Source organism: Lygodium microphyllum, chromosome 15, assembly GCF_053477565.2.
Source record: "Lygodium microphyllum isolate KBCC chromosome 15, Lygodium_microphyllum_v1.1.10, whole genome shotgun sequence".
NCBI lineage: Eukaryota > Viridiplantae > Streptophyta > Polypodiopsida > Schizaeales > Lygodiaceae > Lygodium > Lygodium microphyllum.
In genome coordinates this window covers 151,349,114-151,368,924 of record NC_141149.1, presented here as the reverse complement: position 1 = coordinate 151,368,924, position 19,811 = coordinate 151,349,114, and the positions used below count along the sequence as shown (strand labels likewise).

The window sequence follows — 19,811 nt, the reverse complement described above, 5'->3', positions numbered from 1 at the left end:
TCCCAAGGTCAAGAGTCCCACGTAGGAACCACGAAATCCTTTGAGCAGCCTGCCAATGCACCATCTTGGGTTCACTCATGCACCTGGCCAGCACACTTAGAGCATAGCATAAGTCAACACAAGTATTAAGAAGCTAGATCAAGGAGCCAACCAATTGCCTATAACGGGTAGCATTCATCAAAGGAGAATGGGAATGAGTTGTAGCCTTTCAATTCGGATCCATAGGAGTCGTAAGAGACTTGCATCCCTCCATCTCACACATAGTTAAGAGCTCCTATACATACTACTACTGGGAAATAAAGATTCCCCTCAGATTCTGATAGATCTCATGACCTAGAAAGAAGTGAAGAAGTCCCATATTCGTAATCTCAAACTGCTCATCATGAAGTGTTGCCTTCGTTTGCTCGACTGTCTGAGTATGGTCACTTGTCACAATCAAGTTGTCCACATAAAGGACAAAACAACACACGACCTCCACTTGAGGTGTGCGAATAAAGCTGGGGGTCGGTTTTGGAACGCAAATACCCCAATTTTTCCTAGAGAAATGAGTCAATCTTCTCATTCCAAGCACAGGGAGCCTGCTTCAGGCCATAGAGAGCCTTCCTCAACCTGTGCATCTTACCATCAGAAGAACCGAAGCGTGGAGGTGGCTCAACATAGATCTCTTCATTCAATTCCCAATCTAAGAAGGCAAACTTCACATCCAACTAATAGACCGGCCATCGCCTAATGCTAGCCAAGGCAAGAACTGCATGAATAGTAGCTATTTGAGTTGTAGGGGCAAAAGTATCATGGAAATCAATGCTTGGGCGCTGCACAAAATCTTTAGTAACAAGGCGGGCCTTATGCTTGTCCAACGTGCCATCACTGCAGTACTTGGTCTTGAAGACCCATTTGACTCCAATGATCTTCTTATAGGGAGGCTTCGACACAAGATACCAAGTGCCATTCCTCTCAATCGACTTCAGCTCCTACTCCATTACTTTCCGCCACCAATGATCATGTTGTAAAGCCTCCTTCACGGAGGAGGGTTCTCGATCCTGCATGACACGAGTAATCAAACAGTAATTAGTGTAAACAATGTTGAGAAATGTGCAATCACATCCACCAAAGCCTCTTTGTTTGGAACAAACAAGGCAAAGAAACAGATTGCAAATAAAGCCTTAGACTAGGTCATGTATGCATGGTTTATTAAAATCATAGTTGGTGAATACCATGGTCACTTTCCACCTATCTCCATCTACCAATACCACCTACTGTAAGCCTATAAAACGCACTCATCCCCACACTCATTCCATCAGTCATTATCAATCAATTGTACTTGCATTATGCTTGGATAATATTAGTTGTTCTTCTTTGTCAATGCTTCTGTCTCATTATGATTGTTTATTTGCTCATCATTGATCCTCCATAGCATGCACTCTCAATATTTTAACATGTTATCAGAGCGGGTTTTAAGTTAATGAGTTATCAGGCCACTAATTGAGTCATTCCAGTTTGAATTTCTGGCTCTCTCCACTTTTCTATGAATCTCTCACCTACCTCCATAGCTACCCACATTCAGTGGAGGACTTGAATCTCCCTCTCTAGGCCGTTTCAGCTCATGGTTTCTTCTAGGCAAATACTCCATGACTCAGGGCGCTCCTGCCCATCACATCAAACCCTGACGTTGGTGGTTCTACTATCCAGCATTGCGTGGAATCTCAGTCGCAGGCCAGTTTGCGCCCTTTGTTGTTTGTACGGTTCAGGCGGCCTGCATACGTTGCAATGCTGACGAGCATCATAGGGCTTTGATAGCCTATCTCTTAAGCTTCATTTCTATAAAGAAAGTTTTGAAATTGATCAAGTCTTCAGTTCACAGGAGCTGAAAAACCTGGCTGCCCTTAAAAACCCTAATGCAAACTCCATAGCCATCAACCTCAAAGCTCAAATTTTTCTTCATTTTCCTACTTCCTTTGGCTCAGTAATGTCAGTGACTCTCTGATCTACTACAACACTGATTTCCCAGCTAAATTACCATTTCGAATCAGCAAAAAGAAGATTCAACATCAAGTGCCAACTATATTGTATCTTTTAATACTAGTGTTGATTAATACTAATCCTCTTGTGTTCTTTGACACACTCAAATTCAACACTTCTGCTGGACTACTCTCAGTTTTTTTTACAACTCCAGCATCAAATCAAGGAGGGAAAGACTCGGGCTTGCAAGATCTTGAAGATTCCAAGTTCAAGGGCATCATAGTCATCAAATCACCTAGTATCTCTTGATATTAATCACCTAGTGCTTCTTGGCACTTGTGCTCAACTGAAATTTGAAATTTTTGGAGTTGATTTGCTACTGATCTTGCAATATCAATATGGGCAAGGACTCACCGACATCTAGATTCAATGGTGTTGGATTCCATACATGGAAAACTAGGATCAAACTGATCCTAATGAAGAAAGGCTTGTGGTCAATCACAAGTGGTCAAGAAAAGAAACCAAGGGAAGCTGTACTTTCAGTCGTATGGGATAAAAATGATGATAAGGCTCAAGCTATTATCAAGCTCAAACTTGATGACAGCTATATTCATCATGTTGATGATTGTGAAACCTCTTACGTGACATGGGATTGATTAGAAACCTTGTTTGGAGCTCATTCAAAATCCTCCAAATATGGCTTAGTGATTGAATTTTTTAGGCTCAACATGCAAAGTAATACCTCACTTGCAACTCATTTGAATTATATGGAAAGCTTGTTGACACAACTTGCAGGAATCAACTTGAAGATGGATGAAGGCATTTGCATTGGAGTGCTTCTCAAGAGCCTTCCACCTAAGTTTGATAATGCGTCTACCACATTAATCAACATGCCAAAGCCGAAACTTGTGGACATCAAAGCCTCTCTCCTGGAAGAGGAAAGGAAGATCAAGAACAAGGGAGAAACAAGTATCCCAAGAGGAGACCAACAACTCTTCTATGTGAAAGGGAAGAAGAGTGTAGTCTGTGATTTTTGTAAGAAAAAAGAGGAGACCAACAACTCTTCTATATGAAAGGGAAGAAGAGTGTAGTCTGTGATTTTTGTAAGAAAACTGGGCATATTGAGAAATTTTGCTATGCTAAGAAAAGGTCTCAATGAGCATATCTTGCTATAGTCAAAGAAGATGAAGACAACATTGAAGAAGAAGGAGAAGAAGAACCCCAAGAACAAAAGGATAGGACTCACCAGTCCCTATTTTGTAGCTAATTTTCTGATAGACTTTTTTAAAAGGTTAAAAATGTGGACTTGCCTAACGTTCCTACCATAAGGTCCTATACTCCTTATGTAACCTCTACACACTACAACCTCTACACACTTAGTGAGGCCTTGTAATAGCCTCTAGCTTTGTATGGTTGTCTTTGTTTCTTCCATGTCTACACTTAGCAAGGTTCTATTCATGACAGCCTCTGTATACTCAGTGTCTTTTTCGGTTGTGATTGAGGAGGGGTGTTGAGAAATGTGCGATCACATCCACCAAAGCCTCTTTGTTTGGAACAAACAAGGCAAAGAAATAGACTGCAAATAAAGCCTTAAACTAGGTCATGTATGCATGGTTTATTAAAACCACAGTTGGTGAATACCATGGTCACTTTCCACCTATCTCCACCTACCAATACCACCTATTGTAAGCCTATAAAAGGCACTCATCTCCACACTCATTCCATCAGTCATTATCAATCAGCTGTACTTACATTATGCTTGGATAATATTAGTTGTTCTCCTTTGTTAATGCTTTTACCTCATTATGATTGTTTATTTGCTCATCAGTGATCATCCATAGCATGCTTTCTCAATATTTTAACAAACAAGGTCGGTGTGGTGCGTTCGGTTTCTCCGAGAATGCCGCGGGCCATCTTACAGTTGCCACTCTCCAAGGACCTCCTTAATCCCTGTATCACGAAGAGCGTAATGAGCCCAACGAGGAGGAGGTCGGATCTTGCTTCATCACTCTCCATCTGTGGAAGTTTTTGGAAGCTCCATCATCGGCTGGGGAGCAATTGGTGAAGCTGGTGGTTGAGAACTAAGCTCCTCATCCAAAGAAGAGTCCTCAAGAGGCACATGCTCCAGAGGAATAGTCGCAGGCGCCCAGCTATCACTGGGATCTCCAAGAACAGGGTGGTCCTTATCCCCCTTTGAGACTGGAACTTCCACGAATCTAACATTAAGGCTCGTGTAGACATCCCGCTTAATGGGATCTTATAATTGGTAGCCTTGAGACTCCGAGCTGTAGCCCACAAACACCTGTCTTTTGGAAGCCGCTTTAAATTTGTCACGTTGTGTCTTCGGGATGTGAACATAGGCATCACACGAAAAACCCTAAAATAAGAAACATCCGGTTGAGACCCAAAGTATGTCTCATAAGGGGATATACCAACAACGGAAGTAGGGGATCTATTAAGGATGTTACTTGCAGTAGCTATAGCCTCAGCCCATAGACATTGAGGTGTCTGATGATGCTCCATCATGGTATGGGCCATCTCGATCACATTGCGATTCTTCCGCTCCAATATGCCATTCTCCTGAAGGATGTGTGTATTGGCAAACTCCTGGTGAATACCATGATGTTTACAAAAACGAGCAAGCTCATTAGAAACAAATTCTCCGCCCTTATTTGATTGTAAGGTCTTAAGTTTTCGGCCTGATCAGTTCTCCTCAAAGAGCAACCAATCCTTAAAGTTGGAGAGAGCCTTCGACTTCAGCTTCAAGAAATAAGCCTAGGTCATCTTGCTATAATCATCCACAATTAGCATGAAATACAAGTTCCCTCTAAGAGACTCCGTTCGCATCGGTCCAAAAAGATCGGCAGAAACAAGCTCCAAGGGTGCTAAAGAGCACCTCAAAGCCTTGCTGGGAATAGCATCATGAGTCTACTTCCCACGGATGCAGGATACACAAGGTTGTTGGCTCACCACAATATTTGGCAAACCTCCAAGAAGAAGTCCCTTTGATGCCTTCTGAAGGTAATCATAGTTGAGGTGGCCAAACCGAGCATGCCAAAGCTCGGACTAAGTTTGTAAGGTAAGAATAAGAGAATTCAAGGCAGAAGAAGACCGCAACTTATAGACTCTATCCTCCTCATAACTTGAAGAAAGGACTTGTCTCGATCCACAATTAAGAATCCAAAAAGAATCCACATCAAATTCGCGACCAAGAGGTTGAGGGCACAATTCTTGTGCACCAAAAGTAGATGGTATCCCAAGGCCAACACATAAAGCACCTCAGATGTATGGGCACCACCTCGCCCATTTGAAATAAGATGCATGTCTCCCCATCCCTATGTAGGAATAGATGAACTATCACCAATGAGAATTTGGCCATGCGAAGGCCGCAAATGAGCAACACCTGTTGAAGGAGTCATGTGCCGTGAGGCATCCTTGTCAACAATCCACTCCCAAGTATATGGGGCCCCTCAATGTAGCATCAAAAGTTGTTAGGGTCGAATCCTTAACCACCTCCAAGTGGAGGAAAGTAGCCGATGAGAGAGGAGCCACCGCTCCGGAATCCTTTGAAGATTTCTTCTTCTTCTCCTTGTTGAAGCAATCCTTCTTTCAGTGACCTGTCTTGCTATAGATGTGACAAGTGGACTCCTTTTCTTTGTCCTTCTTGGATTTGTCCTCTTTTTTCTTTTTTTAGTCCTTCCCCTTCTTTTAAGAGGATTGACCAATCAAAACCTTAGAAGCATTGGTCCCTTTCAATTGCTCCTCTTGGTTCAAGACCATATGAACCGACTCTTCCCACCGAAGAGTCTTAGACCATCCTAAAGCAATCAAGGCGGAATAAACCACTGAAATGGGGCAGTAATTGTGAAAGAAGAGTTATCGCCACGTCTTTAGAAGTGATTACCTTCCGTGCGTTTTGTAATTGCATTTGAAGCTGTCTTAGCTTGTTAATATGCTCCCACATGGAAGATGACTTGTTGACACTCATGGTCCTCATCTACGCTTGCAAAGAGACTTGCTTCATGACAATCATACGATTGTACATCTGATCAAGCTCCAGCCATATCTCTCAGGCCACCATCAAATGCTCAATATGAGAAATAAAAACGAGTAGATGTGAACATTGAGTTTATCCCAGTGTGCGTGAGCCTTTGCCAACTCTACCTTATCCCACTAGAAGAGAGTTTGGACTTGTCTCGCAAAGAAGGACAATGAATAGCCTCCCTAACAAGCTCTGCTAAATTATAAGACTTCAAAATGGCAAGCATCATGACCCGCCAGATGTGGTAATTCTCGCCATCAAGCTTTTGATATGATGGAAGAATTGGTAACATGGGTACCTTTCGGTCCATGATCGCTTCAAACTCTGTTTGGGCCTTAGAAGACATCTTCACCTACAATGCCTAAAGAAAACACAAAAAGTAGCCCCCTTTGACTGTGAGAATACAGCTTGCTAGGGCTGTTCACCGCTCATCCCGCTCCTTCACTCGTCGGAGGTGATGAAAAGGTAAAATCTGCACTTGAAGGCCCACAACGCAGCCTTCTTCCTTCTCTAATAGAAAAAACTAGAGCAGCTTCAGCAAATCTTTTTCTTTCTTGCACACCCACGCTTGCCTCAACATTGTTCTGATGTGCAGCCCTCCTGCTCGCCCTTGAACATTGAAAACGTAGGCTTGTGTTGCGCTGAAATCTTCTCTTCAAATAGGCCTACCCTAGGTTAGTCCTTCAATGCTCTGATACCATGCCAGAGTGAATCAGTGCGGAAGCGAATGACTAAGAGAGAGAGAGAGAGAGAGAGAGAGAGAGAGAGAGAGAGAGTGAAACACAGAAAATCTACAGTGAAGAATGTTGTATAAGGATGCAGAAATATAGACGAGTGCTGAGAGAATGTTTGCATATGTCTCTACCTTGAAGATCTCAATCTTAGTGAACCCCGAGGGCAGTCTCCATAGTTTGCAACGTGAAAATTGGTAGCACAACCAATCGAGACTGCAAAAAACGAGGCCAATAAATAGGCTAGCAAAAATAGCCAGAAATAACAGGTTGGCTGCATTAAATGCAGCTGATTGGTCAACAAAACTAGCTGACTTGCCTGACTTGCCATGTTAGCTGCCATGTGTCACTTGCCACGTCAGCTGCCACATGTCGCCTGCCATGTGTTGCTTGCCTATTGTACTTGTTGCTGCTCCTTCCTGTTTAGGGAATGTCGAGCTATAACAAATTGACCCACGGATAGACATTAATTAATTGATTAATGCATAGTCCCTAGTGTCATAACTAACATTTATAGGCCAATTAATTGTCCTACGGCCAAACTAACACCAATTGTCACCTAGAACCTAGTTGGCATAACTTGTTACAACTTTTGCCTTTGACACCCATTGTTTTCTCGGGTTCCTTGGCCTGTCACCATGAAATATTTGCTACATGCATCACAACATGGCACATTTGATTATTACATTAATCAAGTGTCTCTAGCAAAAGCAAAGCGTCCAAAAATTTCACGTCTTTGTGACAGTATAGTGCTCATGGTGCTGACCATATGATAATAGATCATAGACTCTAGCAAAGTCCTTATCCTCTCCATATTGTGTTTAGTCACTATTGAAACCTGTGGTTTCCTAGACAATACATTAGCCACAACAAACGTTTTATCCTTCACATGCACTATTTGCAAGTGAAACATGGAGGAAAAGTTGGCCCATCGTATATACTTCTCAGACAACTTAGTACGAGTAAGAAAATATCGCTGAATTTGATCATCGATTTATATAAAAAAATCAACCCTTAGCAGGTAGTATTTCCAAGTGGAAAGAACATGTATTACAACAAGCAACACTTTCTCATAAACCTGTAAATTTTTCTTAGTACCTTGTAAAACTCTACTCTCATACGCCATAACATGGCCTTTCCCTACATTCATCGCATCGAACAAAGAAATCTTTTTGGAGATTTGGTAAGATCAACAGTGGATTTGAAGTAAGCTTCTCTTTTAGCTTATTGAATGTTGCAAAATCCTTACTAGCCCATGTGAATGGAACTCCTTTCTTCCTTAATGCATGAAGGGGTGAAGCAATTTCAGCAAAGTGGCATGTGAACCTTCTATTGTATGAACACAACGCTAAAAAGCTACTTACATCATGCAAGGTTCTCAATGAGGCTAGCTATGCATTGCTTCTACTTTTGCAAGATCCATTCTAACACCATTTTTTGAGACAATATGCCCTAAGAAGTGAATCCTTGACATGAAAAATTCATTCTTTTTTGCATTAACAACCAACTTGTGTTTTCTTACTTAAACAAAGTAGTCAAATGCATTCAATATTCTACCTCATTCTTTGTGTAGACTGTGATGCCATCTAAGAATGTACCAATGAAAGATCTCTAGGGTTGAAAAATTCGATCCATCATGTGACTAAATGTCACAAGTGCATTTATAAGCGCACATGGCATGACCAAGAACTCATATGATGTAAAAGTGGTCTTAAAAGTTGTCTTTTACACATCTTTTACATATCTTATGATACCCACTTTTAAGGTTAATCTTATTGAAGATTGCACTTTCTTTTAATCGATCAACGATATCATCAATCCTTAGTATAGGGAATCTATTTTTGATGGCTTTCTTATGCGAGGCATGGTAATTAATGCACATTCGTCATGACCCATCCTTTTTTTGCAGGAGGAGTACAAGTTAGCAAAAGGGTGATGAATTGGGCTGAATTAACCCTTTTCTCAATAGCTCATTAACATGACTCATTATTTCCTATTGTTGGGTAGCACTCACTCTACAGGGTGGCCCACTTGGAGACATACTACCCGACACTACATCAATAGAATTATCCTCTGGTGGCAATTCCCTAGGTAAGGAGTTAGAAAAACAATCTTGGAATTCATTTAAGAATTCTGTCCACTCATTATTGAGCATTGAAATATTATACTTAACATAATCTTTACTAACATCTTTTGCAAAAACCAAGTATGTGGAACATAGTTATTGGAAACACCCTGAAACACCACATTTTTTCCGTTTCACCGTTTCTGTTTCCGTTTCCATTTCCATTTCTGTTTCTACCTTTCTCATCCCTATAGTTACTGGAAACTCTGCGAAACTCCAAATTTTTGCTGTTTTCTTTTTTGTTCCCGTTTCCATTTCTCTTTCTATTTTCCCGTTTCCCATAACTATGATGCAAAAAGATGAGCTTTCATTATTGAAGAAATTGGTGAAGCAGACACGAGAAATTGACTCTCCCTTCAACTTTACATCAAGAAATGTGGCCTTCCTTTCTAAGTTGTCAAAAGATGACGTACCTGCGAGACAGTAGGGTTTGCGGGGAGGAACATGGAGTGAACTCGGCAAAGATGGAGAAGAGAAGAGAAGAGAGAAGAAACTTTGATGAATGGAATGATGAAGATCTGAATCATGGAGTGAATGTGATATAAGGGAATAAGGGTGCCGTAGCACAATGAAGACGATGAAGACAGCCACGAACCACGAACTGCAATGTCCTCCTGAAGGGGTGTGAGGGTCGTGGAGAGAATGGAGAGAAGAGGTGATGGACTGAATGAATCAGCCGTGAAGAATGAATGAGAGAGTGGTCTATAAATAGGCATAGTCAGTCTAGGATAGCGCCCCTTTTTGGGGCTACAAACCCTAAACGCAAAACACAGAAACACAAAAAACGCAAATTGTGGGTGAAGGGTTTCTCAACACCCCCTCTCAGGCCCAAAAAGGTGAAGAAGAGAAGAGTGAGGTGGAGATGGAATGCTACATGCTAAAGAATGCCCATGCAGTAGGTGCCACTTGGACAGTGTCTCTTGTGGAGAAATTGTTCACTTGCCTAAGTGTCCTAGTACAAAGATGATGCAAACATGCAATGCATAGTTAGAATGTCAGACTTTGTGCGGTACCGAGAACCATAAGGATATGCCCATACTCAATCTCGAGAGATGGCTCCATGCTGACCAAGGGACGAAGAAGATCCTGTTAGCCAGTGTCATTTCTTGGACAGTCAGCCAGTTGGACAGCAGAGCAGTACGGCCAGAGTGGATGCCATGTCAACAGGGCAGACAGGTGCCACGTGGCATAGGTACAGTCAGACTGCAGTTTTGTGCAGTTGGCCAGTTTTCTGCAGTCGTGGTGTTGGGAATTCCTATTTTTCGGCTATTTATAGTTGGTATTTTGGCACACTCCAGCATTCATTATTTTGAGATTTTGATCTTGAGATCTGTTGGCTGAGACAGACTGCTCGGGCTGACGGAGATCGAGGTCATCAAGTAGGAGACATACACAGATATTTCCTCTATCCCCTTGTGTATTTCTGCACTCTTATACAGCATACTACACCACAGATTTTCTGCGTTTACGCTGTCTCTCTCTCTCTCTCTCTCTCTCTCTCTCTCTCTCTTCTCTCTGCGTTCACTCTCTCTCAGTCTTTGTCATACGCTTCCGCATCGCTGCACTCTGACAGATCCACTCTGTAATCTGAGAATACCACCTGTAAGGAGACCTTTGAAGATAGTCAAGAGATTGGATGAGCTGTAGAATCCGAAACTCAGTCTCGGGAGAGAAGCCACTAGCTTCGTGACTCCATCTTGGAAGGAATACGAAGGCCTAGCCACCAAGTCGTTTTGCTGAAGACCCAAGGGCCCTGATCTAGGTAGATTCTCTAGATCCTGGGTATGAGTAGAGGAAATGATTGCTCAAAGGAGAGCCACTCCTCGAAAGTGAAAGGTGGTGGTATGTGAGGTACTTCATGGCACATAGGGTCCATCTCTGAATTGGAAGGAGTAGAAGTAGGAGCCCCCTTTGAAGGCGAAGAAGAAGTGGAAGCCCCCTCTGAGGGCAATGTAAGAAAATCCCCCTCTGAATCCCAGTTTGAGAGAGAAAGCTAATCCAACCACTCATGGCTCATGGATTGTGAAGCATCAGATGGCAAAGAAAGTGCCGCCGGTTGTGCCGAAGAAGGTATCTGGGGCTTGGAAGAAGAAGCCAAAAAGCACCCAGAAGTGGCCTCTCGAACCTGAGTGGAAGAGGGTGGGGAAGAAGGAGGCTCAGGATGAGCCAAGGGTGAGGAACAATCGCAGGCTCTCAGGAGAGTGGACTGTGGAGGAGATGTGGGCCAGGGAAGCCATTGTACTCGGAAGTGAGTGGGGGAAACCTCCGTGCGGTGGGGTGGTGTCCAGGAGGGCTTATCGCCTCTTGTAAGGTCTTAGAGCCTCCGTGTGCTTGAAAGGACTCAGTGCGTGTCGGGTGTGGCTTATTGCCTTGAGCTAAATACTTTGATAGATGATGTAGAACGATCTCTGTGGCCCAGAAAGGAGAGGTGGCATAAGGAGTGCATGGTGAAAGACGCATATACTCCGGAGGAGTGGGGAGCAAAGGTCGATGTCAACAGTTTTCGGTGGGATGACTGTTCGTGTCGTAGTAGGAACACCTAGTAAATTTGCAATCTGTCGGTGGAGACGCCATGGTACCGGTGTGGCAAACTGGAGAAGGGAGGGTGGGAGGGAGAAAAAGGATATCTCCTAATGCGTAGCAGAAATGATAGAGAAATCAAATGTTAATGCCGAACCCGCCATTGGTAAAGGTCTTCTCTGATGAGGAGGATCTTTGTGGGCAAACCCAGCCAAGGAAGGTTGGATCTGATGTAGACGATAGTGCAGGAGAGAGAAAGACTAAAAACGTAGGTGAGGAGAGAGAAATATTAAAAATGCAAGTGAGGAGAGAGAAAGACTAAAAACGCAGGAAAAACAAGCAGTAGCAGTCAACATGCTAAATCAGCTCCGAATAGTGTGTGATAGGCTGGAAACAAGCACTAGACTGTTGTAGACAGCAATGGCCATCTTGGACCGCGATGTCCTCCACGTCTGGGGTGTGGGCAGTAAGCTGAAATACCTGAAATCTGCAAAAACGAGATTGTTTTCTGAATGGAGAGTGATCAGCAACAGTCGATTTGCTGTAAACAGTTGCAAACTGTGGGTGGAAGACTGGAAACAACAAACGCAGGAGGGAGCAGCCGCCAATTAGGATGTTGATGCTGCGGAAGAAAAAGAGAAGGGGATGCTAAACCCGCCACCGGTCTTTGCCTTCACTGGAGTGGAGGATCTTTGCCACTGTTTGAGCAGATCCAGCTTTGATACCATGTCAAAAGATGATGTACCAGCAAGATAGGGTTTGCGGGGAGGAACATGGAGTGAACTTGGCAAAGATGGAGAAGAGAAGAGAAGAGAGAAGAAACTCTGATGAATGGAATGATGAAGATTTGAATCATGGAGTGAATGTGATACAAGGGAACAAGGGTGCCGTAGCACAAGGAAGATGATGAAGACAACTACGAACCACGAACCGCAATGTCCTCGTGAAGGGGTGTGAGGGTAGTGGAGAGGCTAGAGAGAAGAGGTGACGGACTGAATGAATCAGTTGTGAAGAATGACTGAGAGAGTGGTCTATAAATAGGCACAGTCTAGGATGGCGCCCCTTTTTGGCACTGCAACCCTAAACGCAAAACGCAGAAATGCAAACTGTGGGTGAAGGTTTCTCAACATAAGTAAGAACACTTTTCCTATTATATACATAAATCATAGCATGCACTCTATGATACCATGGAATACTCAAATAATACATCTCATGCCTCTAATAGTCTAATGTGAAAAGCCTCACTATCCGCATATGATTGCAAATGAATACGGAGTTTTCCAATATTAGAGGGGACTTGCCTGCATGTCTAAGACAAGCCAACCTAGTCTCACTCATGGGACCTATCTCATCACTTTTGATGCTCAACTGTCAAAGACAAGGAAGTAGATCACTAGCAACTCTCATGTACTCCGGAAGACGAAAATCAGCAAGGCGGCCTGTCAGATGCACAAATGCAGCCCCTAAAGAACCAAAAATTGGAAAATGCAAACTGTAAAGAGGTAGCATGTGCTTGCTGGAGTTGATGCTGAAGGCAGGAGCAGTCCGAACTGTGACTCACAGCTTGTAGGGCTGATGCCATATGCAAGAGATGGTTGCCAAGTAGAGGAGATGATGCCAGACTGCAAAACGCAGCTTGGAAAGGAAATTGCCATGTGGAGAATGATGATGTAGGCAAAGGAGGGTCGCCAGGTAGCCTGTGGGTAGTGGGCAGCTGGACAAGGTAATCTGCAGCCAAACACAGCCAGGATGATGTGGAACAGGGCACCTAACAGCAGGCGAGAAGAGGCCATGAACTGCAATGTCCTCCTTACAGGGTGTGAGCAGCAGTGGAGAGGGTGAAGAGGAGAAGAATGTGGGAGAGAATGACAGGTGTCAGAATGAATGAATGTGAGAGGGGTGTTTTTTTTTTTGGGGGGGGGGGGGGGGTCAGTGCTGTATTTATAGGCACAGATTGTCTTGATGAGTGGTGCCCTAGTAAGTGGGCGCCCAGCCCTTTTTGGGGCTGTCAGTGTGAAACCACAAGGAATGAAGTAGAAGAAACATACTGAATGACTAGATTTCTCAACACGCACCTCTGTTCTTGACAAAAATGGCCACTGTGCTTGATACTTTTGCTCCCTGCACACTATCCAAGATAGGCGACTCCCTATTTGGGGCCTTCCATTCTTGTGGAGATTTCTCTACTCTAGCTTTAAGTTTCAAGGATGGACATGTTTGATAGCAGCTGGCTGGAGCCTCCATTCAGCAACCACAGGATGCTGAATAGCAGGTGACAGTAGTGGGGGATGAAAGATGAGCTGGGCGGTTGCTCTACCTGCAAAATGCAAGGTTGAAGAACACGGGAACATGTCACCTAATGAAGAAGATGGCAGTGATGATGAGCAGCAAGGCAATAGCTGTGGCTGCCTGAAACATAGGGCAGCATCATTCCAGGCTGAAATCATAGGTTGGGCAGCTCCTTTGACAAGGCGACAGGCTTGTTTGGCAGCCAGCTGAATCAAGGTGGTACCAGTACCATGGGGGCATGTGACAATCAATATTCAGCCCAATATCTTTACATCTTTTCTATCTTAAATGCGTCTTATGGAAGCTTTAAATGTTCAGTAAGCCTGTGTATTTTAGTCCTTTTTTTGCATTTTCCTTTTCTCCGTCAACATTATCATTACCACAGCTAGTTGATTCCCAGTGACATGGGCAGCATATGGATGTCTTGTACAGCAGCATGCATTTTAATGCTTATCTTTACGCACTCCTACAGTTCTGGGAAAATTTAACTATGCTCTTTACTTGTGAGTTGTTTTGTGATGTTGAAGATGGTCTCTAGAATGACTTCTGAGATGATTCATGTTAGATGTTAATGGCATATATTGTAGGTCATTGGCCTATTTGAATTGTATTGTAGAACTTTTGTTGACCAGGTAGGATTGATGGAGTGTGAAAGCTGTTTGGAGTTGCAAGAGGTTTGCATGAGCATGAAGACTTGGAGTGCTTCATCACATTTTGGAAAGGGCTATTCTTTGTTGCCCTCAGTTCATGATAGTTTTCCTTGTCATGAACAAGCAATTCTGCTATGTCTAATGGCTTCGATACTGGTGCTAAAAGGTTTTGCCATGTGTGAGGCCTTCAAATGCAAAGTATAAACTCCTTACATCACAACTATTACTGCAATTTATGTTTCAGGGTATTACAAACCCAGACCCATTTCAGAGCCTGGATGCTAAGTGTTTTGATATCAGCTTGTACTTATGCCATGGTTGGTTGGTCAACTGCCACATTTCTGTTTTTACTGCAGGCCTCTAATGATATTTACTGTTAAGGAAGTTCAAATTTTAGGAGCTTCAAAGGCCAGTCTCAATGGTGCAGTCTTTGTAAGTTCTGATGTGGATATTGCTCGTATGCATTCTGGATTCTCTGAGAATTGATGAATCTGAGTCTAAGACTCTGATTATCTGAATGAAACACATTTTACAGAGTTCTGCTCTACAGGTTCAAGCTTTGACTAGATCGAGAGCTGATTTGTACACATCAATCATCTTAGGAAGCCCATGCACTTTCTTTTATTTTGCTTTCACACTGAAGCAAGTTTTAGGCCTTCAGGACTACATCCCTGGTAAGGTGTCCAAGTATGTGTGATTGGCACTGTCTGCACTGTTATCTTTGGTTTTCTGGTAGCAACTATCATGGTGCTCACCAGGTGTTCAAAGTGGTCCTAACGGACACTGATTTGAGTTTGGGAAGCGGGTTATGTCACATTTCGATCAAAGCGCAACTTCTGACATAATAATTGGAATTTTTCTGACAACTGTTATTTTTCCAAGTTTGAGACCTAGAGTGACCAGGTGCTAAAATTTTGTCAAGTGAAGATGTTCAGATTTTGATTCACAAAATGTTTAACATTCCTAGTATGGAGTAGTAACTGCGTATGAGTAGCAGAATAGGTTAAGCTTCTCAGTAAACATTTGTTCACTATGTGTGTGAAGCTGTTCAGATTTTGATTCACAAAAATGTTTTAACATTCCTAGTATGGAGTAGTAACTACTTATGACTAGCAGAATAGGTTTAGCTTCTCATTAAACATTTGTTCAGTATGTGTGAACACACCTTAAAAATTTGGATGATTAAAGGGTTGTGAATAGCACCCAGGTTAAGGAGTTCTATAAATATGATTCATAGACTCATTTGTGTGGTATCTCTTGTGAGTTCAAATCTTAGAATCTATACCCTAGGTAGCTCCATCCACACACTAGAGTGGCGTAGATTGATGCTATGGGATCTCTATAAATATAATAAGGGCTTAGCTCAATATATTGTTGATTATAGTTTGAAGGGTGAGCTTGTTTGGCCATGTGAGTGTAAGGCGAGTTTGGTATCCATCTTGTATGCTTATGTGGCTTGTGCCATACCATATACCATATGTATAGGTAGAGATCTACGAGTATGTTTTATGTTGCAACCAACTCAACTCATAGCCTTGGAGATAAAGGTTGACGATGGTACCACACAAGTGATGAAACCTATGTTTAAACATGTGGATGATTGGCACTGCTCTCTTTTCTTGCATATGCCTTATCTTTTTGACAAACTCGCCTAACTCCTATGTCTCTTTGATGGGGTGTTGTTGGTTAGATCCTCATTTTGGTTGGATTTGGCTACTATTTGTATATATGCCAATAACTTCTAGAGCTTAAATGGTCTAGATGCCTCTAAGATGGCTTTTGAGGGAGGTTATCACAACAATATTTTATTAATTGAGGCGGTGTGTGTGCCCATTTATAAGGATATTTGCCAGGAAATCCTAATATGCAGGAGTCTTAGACAACTTGGCATGTATCAAACTTTGTCCTTAGACAAGTACTACATCTTTGGCCACATAACAGAGTCTTTGTGGATTAGCTACCCAAGGAGTATCGTTAAGTTTTGCAATCATAAAATGCACGGAAAATAATTGGTTGAGCACTAATAAAATGTTATTTGATTGTTAGAAAAAGGCTAAAATTTGATTGCACACAAGGGCATTTGTACCATCATTCACTAGCTTGCATCAAACATAAGAAAGCAAAGGATTGATTGTGCATGATTGTTTAAACAATAGTTGGAGTCGATAAAAGCTAAGCAATAAATCAATAAAAAAGGACTCACTCGAGAACTTTGAAAGACTACACGGGTTTAGAAGAAACTGTACTTAAAGACCTTGAGGCTTGAATCATAAACCCTAGCAAATCATTATAGGCAAATAAATGTGAGAGGTCACAAAATTTCAAGGAGCAAAACAATCGAGACTACACTTCAAATTGAAACCCGTGGGAAATGCCCACGAAACATTGAAATTAGGGAGAGGCTAAAACTCACAAACAAGGGGAGAAACAAACACCATGAAACAAAAATACAAAAAATTAGTCTTAAGAAGCATAAGATTGATTGTAAGTGTGAACAAAAGCCCTATGACATCAAAGAGACCTGATCTTGTAAGGAGAATGGAAGAGACAATCTATCTAGCTGGAGTCTAATAGGTTGTTTAATGTGCTCACAAAGCAGGTTTGAGATTCCAATGTAAATATTAATGGAGGAGATTTTAGAGGATCTAACGTGGCTCTCATGCAACTTTGAAAATGCCATTGATTTCAACATTAGCCAATTAACAAAGGAGGTCATATACAAGAGGCTATAGACCCTTAAGGACCAAAGTAATAGTAGCTACCCTCAATCAACTATTAGAATTGATCATAGCCACTCAAAAAGGAACATAAAAAATGAAAATGAAAATTGACAATATCAAGAGGTTTTCTTAAACTCGGACTTAGTAGAGTCATTGTGGGAGCTTTCGCTCAACCGCCAAGATCCTCGGACCGCTTATTCCTTCAAGTGTTTCAAGCGAGCTCTAATGGCTATCTCTCACCTAGCCGACGCGCCGTCGATCCTATGAGTGTAGTGAGCTTACCTTGATGCTTGATCGAGTACCCTCCTCCCTCTTGCACTCCGATAGCTCCACGATCCTAGATGCTAGCTCAAGCATCCTCAAGCCTCCATCTCCAAGCTCCATCCTCCATAGCCGCGCGCGCAAGAGAAGAGAAGAGAAGAAGAGGAGAGGAGATGGTGAAGAGCTTCACCCTCTTGATCCCTCACTCTCACACACACTCACTCCCTCACACTCTCACACTCCCTCTCTCAAGAGCACACACAAGCAAGAAGGAGAGAAGAAGAGAGGAAGAAGAAGACTCCTTTTGCAACATACCAAAGAATGAGCTTCTCATTCACTTTTCAACTTTATATACAAAACCCTAAATCCCTTTTGGGCGGTATCCCCTTTTCCTCTTTTTTACATGGCCGGCCATAGCCTAGGTCCTTTTCCCCATTGTCCTTCTATCTTCCTAGCTTTCTTTCCACCGCCCATCTACATTTACAAATTGCACGGGTGAGAGCCCGGCGCTCTTTTACAAGATTTCAGGGTGCACCTTTTTATTTAAAAATGCGCCTTTTTCCTTTTATATTTGCCTTGGACTTTTAAGGTTGCCCTTGCGCTTTTGGTCTTTTCTTTTATTCTTTCTTCAGTCGGGCTACATTTTTTCCGCCTTTGCTCTGTGTCTTTTTTATTTCCTTTTGCTTTCTTCGTATTGGGGTTAACATTACCCCCCTCCTAGACGAGTGCCAGTCCCATGGCACTCCTTGTCGTAGGTAGCAGGCGGTAGCATGCACCGAAGACGTGGGTGACAAGGACGCCTGTGGTTTTCGTGAAGGAGTGTTGGTGGTAGGGCTATTCTGTGTGGGGTTTGCATTGGTGGCCGGCACACGTGTTGGTTTGTTGGGGATTCTGCACAGGACTATTCTTTCCGGGCTTGTCGGATGGTGAGGGATAAGCAGTCAGAGTTGGGTGTTTGATGAAGAACGAATGACACTTCCGTTGTGGTCTTCAACACCTGCAATTGAAAACCTCTCAGGTGGTCTCTCCCTAAGGGTAGTGCTAGTCCTTTCTATTGTGCACAAGACATATTTGATTAGTTTGGGAGACAGGTCGAACTCTAAGCAAGCTGAGAGTATTGTCCTGCACTTGAGGACCCAAACTGTGTATATACTTCAGTGCAGGTATTATGTGAGTGCTTGTGCATACTTAGATATTACTTAGTTAGAAGACTGTCAGCCTGGTTCCTTGTATAGCAAGGGGTCGGTGAAGCAAGGGGCTAAGTTGATGGAAAAATTTGTCAATGAAGACGGGGAGTACACTTGAAGATTGCTTGAGACGTCATTATGGTGTTTCCATTGTCTTTCAAGCCTTGCTTACCACGGTGGGTTGTAACGGCATTGAGATTAGTGCAAAAGGATTGTGCAAGTGGTTCAGGGTGACAGGTTTAATCATAGGCGAGGCGAGCTCCCTAGGTATGTCCTGCCCTTAATGTGCCCTGAACAATTGTGGGGGATGTATGAAAGGGCTAGGGGATTAGGGACGGAGCCAGCCGACCAAGATCGCTAGACATACCTAATTTGAGGACCCCTAGGTGCGGTGTTGTGATCGTGTGTGCTTTTTTTTTTTCAATATAATAGCATGAGGAGGCGTATACATGGAGGCAAGCGGTACAAGGGCATGACAGGAGTTTATGCCTCGTCATCTGAATAGTGGGTAGGGGTTGGTGGAGGGCAGGGGGCCTTGCTAAGGAATTTTCGATTCAACAAGTAGTCTTTGATGTGGAGGCGGGTTTTGAGGGTGGTGGTAGAAAGGAAGGGGTGGTTGCACTGGGTGAATTTGCTGTCTTTCATGTCTTCGAGTAGTGCACCACAGAAAGATGGCAAAAGAGAAGCACGCATCATGAGGCGAGTCATGGTGTTGCTGTCTATGGCGTTGGGGTCAAAATAGAGGGGTGAGAGGTGGCGTTCTTGGGGTGCGGACTCTTGGTGGACTAGGATCCTAATTAACCTAAGATAATTACAAGTGGTGATGAATGCGGGGTTGGGGCAAGAGGTGAACTCGCTAAGAAATTTATCTATAGAGCTATACAAGTTGGGGAGGATAAAAAGAAGGACGTTTCTATGGGAGGTGCTATTGGTATTATAGATGATGGGGAAATCGAACCTGCCGTGGATGGACGGATTGAAGTCCACTCCTACCCTTCGAGGATATGGCATAAAAGTGGGGTCATTTCTCTCTGAAGGGAGGGTGCTGCAAAATGCCATCCACGCTTCCAGGTTGACATAAAAAATGCGTCTCCTCCAGATGCGTTGGCAATTATAGCCTTCCACTGATCTAGGCACCTGGAGGACTTTATCTTGCCAAAACTCGCGGTCCTCGTCTCCCCAAGCAGTTGGGTGAGCCTCACGCTCCGCTAACCATTTGACTTTGAGCCTTGCCCCCATGGCAATGACATCCTCCACCAGTTGAATGGGCAGTACCCTATTCAAGGCAGTGGGAAACTCAAAGCGCAAGTCGAAGGGGTCGTGGTTA

The 19,811-nt window shown here is 43.1% G+C and overlaps 1 long non-coding RNA gene across 4 annotated transcripts in view; it reads left to right on the top strand.

Annotated features, from left to right (window-relative positions):
- The window catches only part of LOC148025227 (uncharacterized), a 38,239-nt gene extending 23,096 nt beyond the window's left edge, over nucleotides 1–15,143 (top strand). For 2 of the 4 annotated variants that reach the window (XR_015693271.1, XR_015693269.1), the window contains exon 3: nucleotides 14,299–14,707. This is a non-coding gene — a long non-coding RNA (uncharacterized LOC148025227). Of the gene's footprint in view, nucleotides 1–14,282; nucleotides 14,749–14,851 lie in introns of those variants that run through there. The other 2 variants (XR_015693272.1, XR_015693273.1) reach the window with 2 other exon arrangements.
- Nucleotides 15,144–19,811: the final 4,668 nt, after the last annotated feature.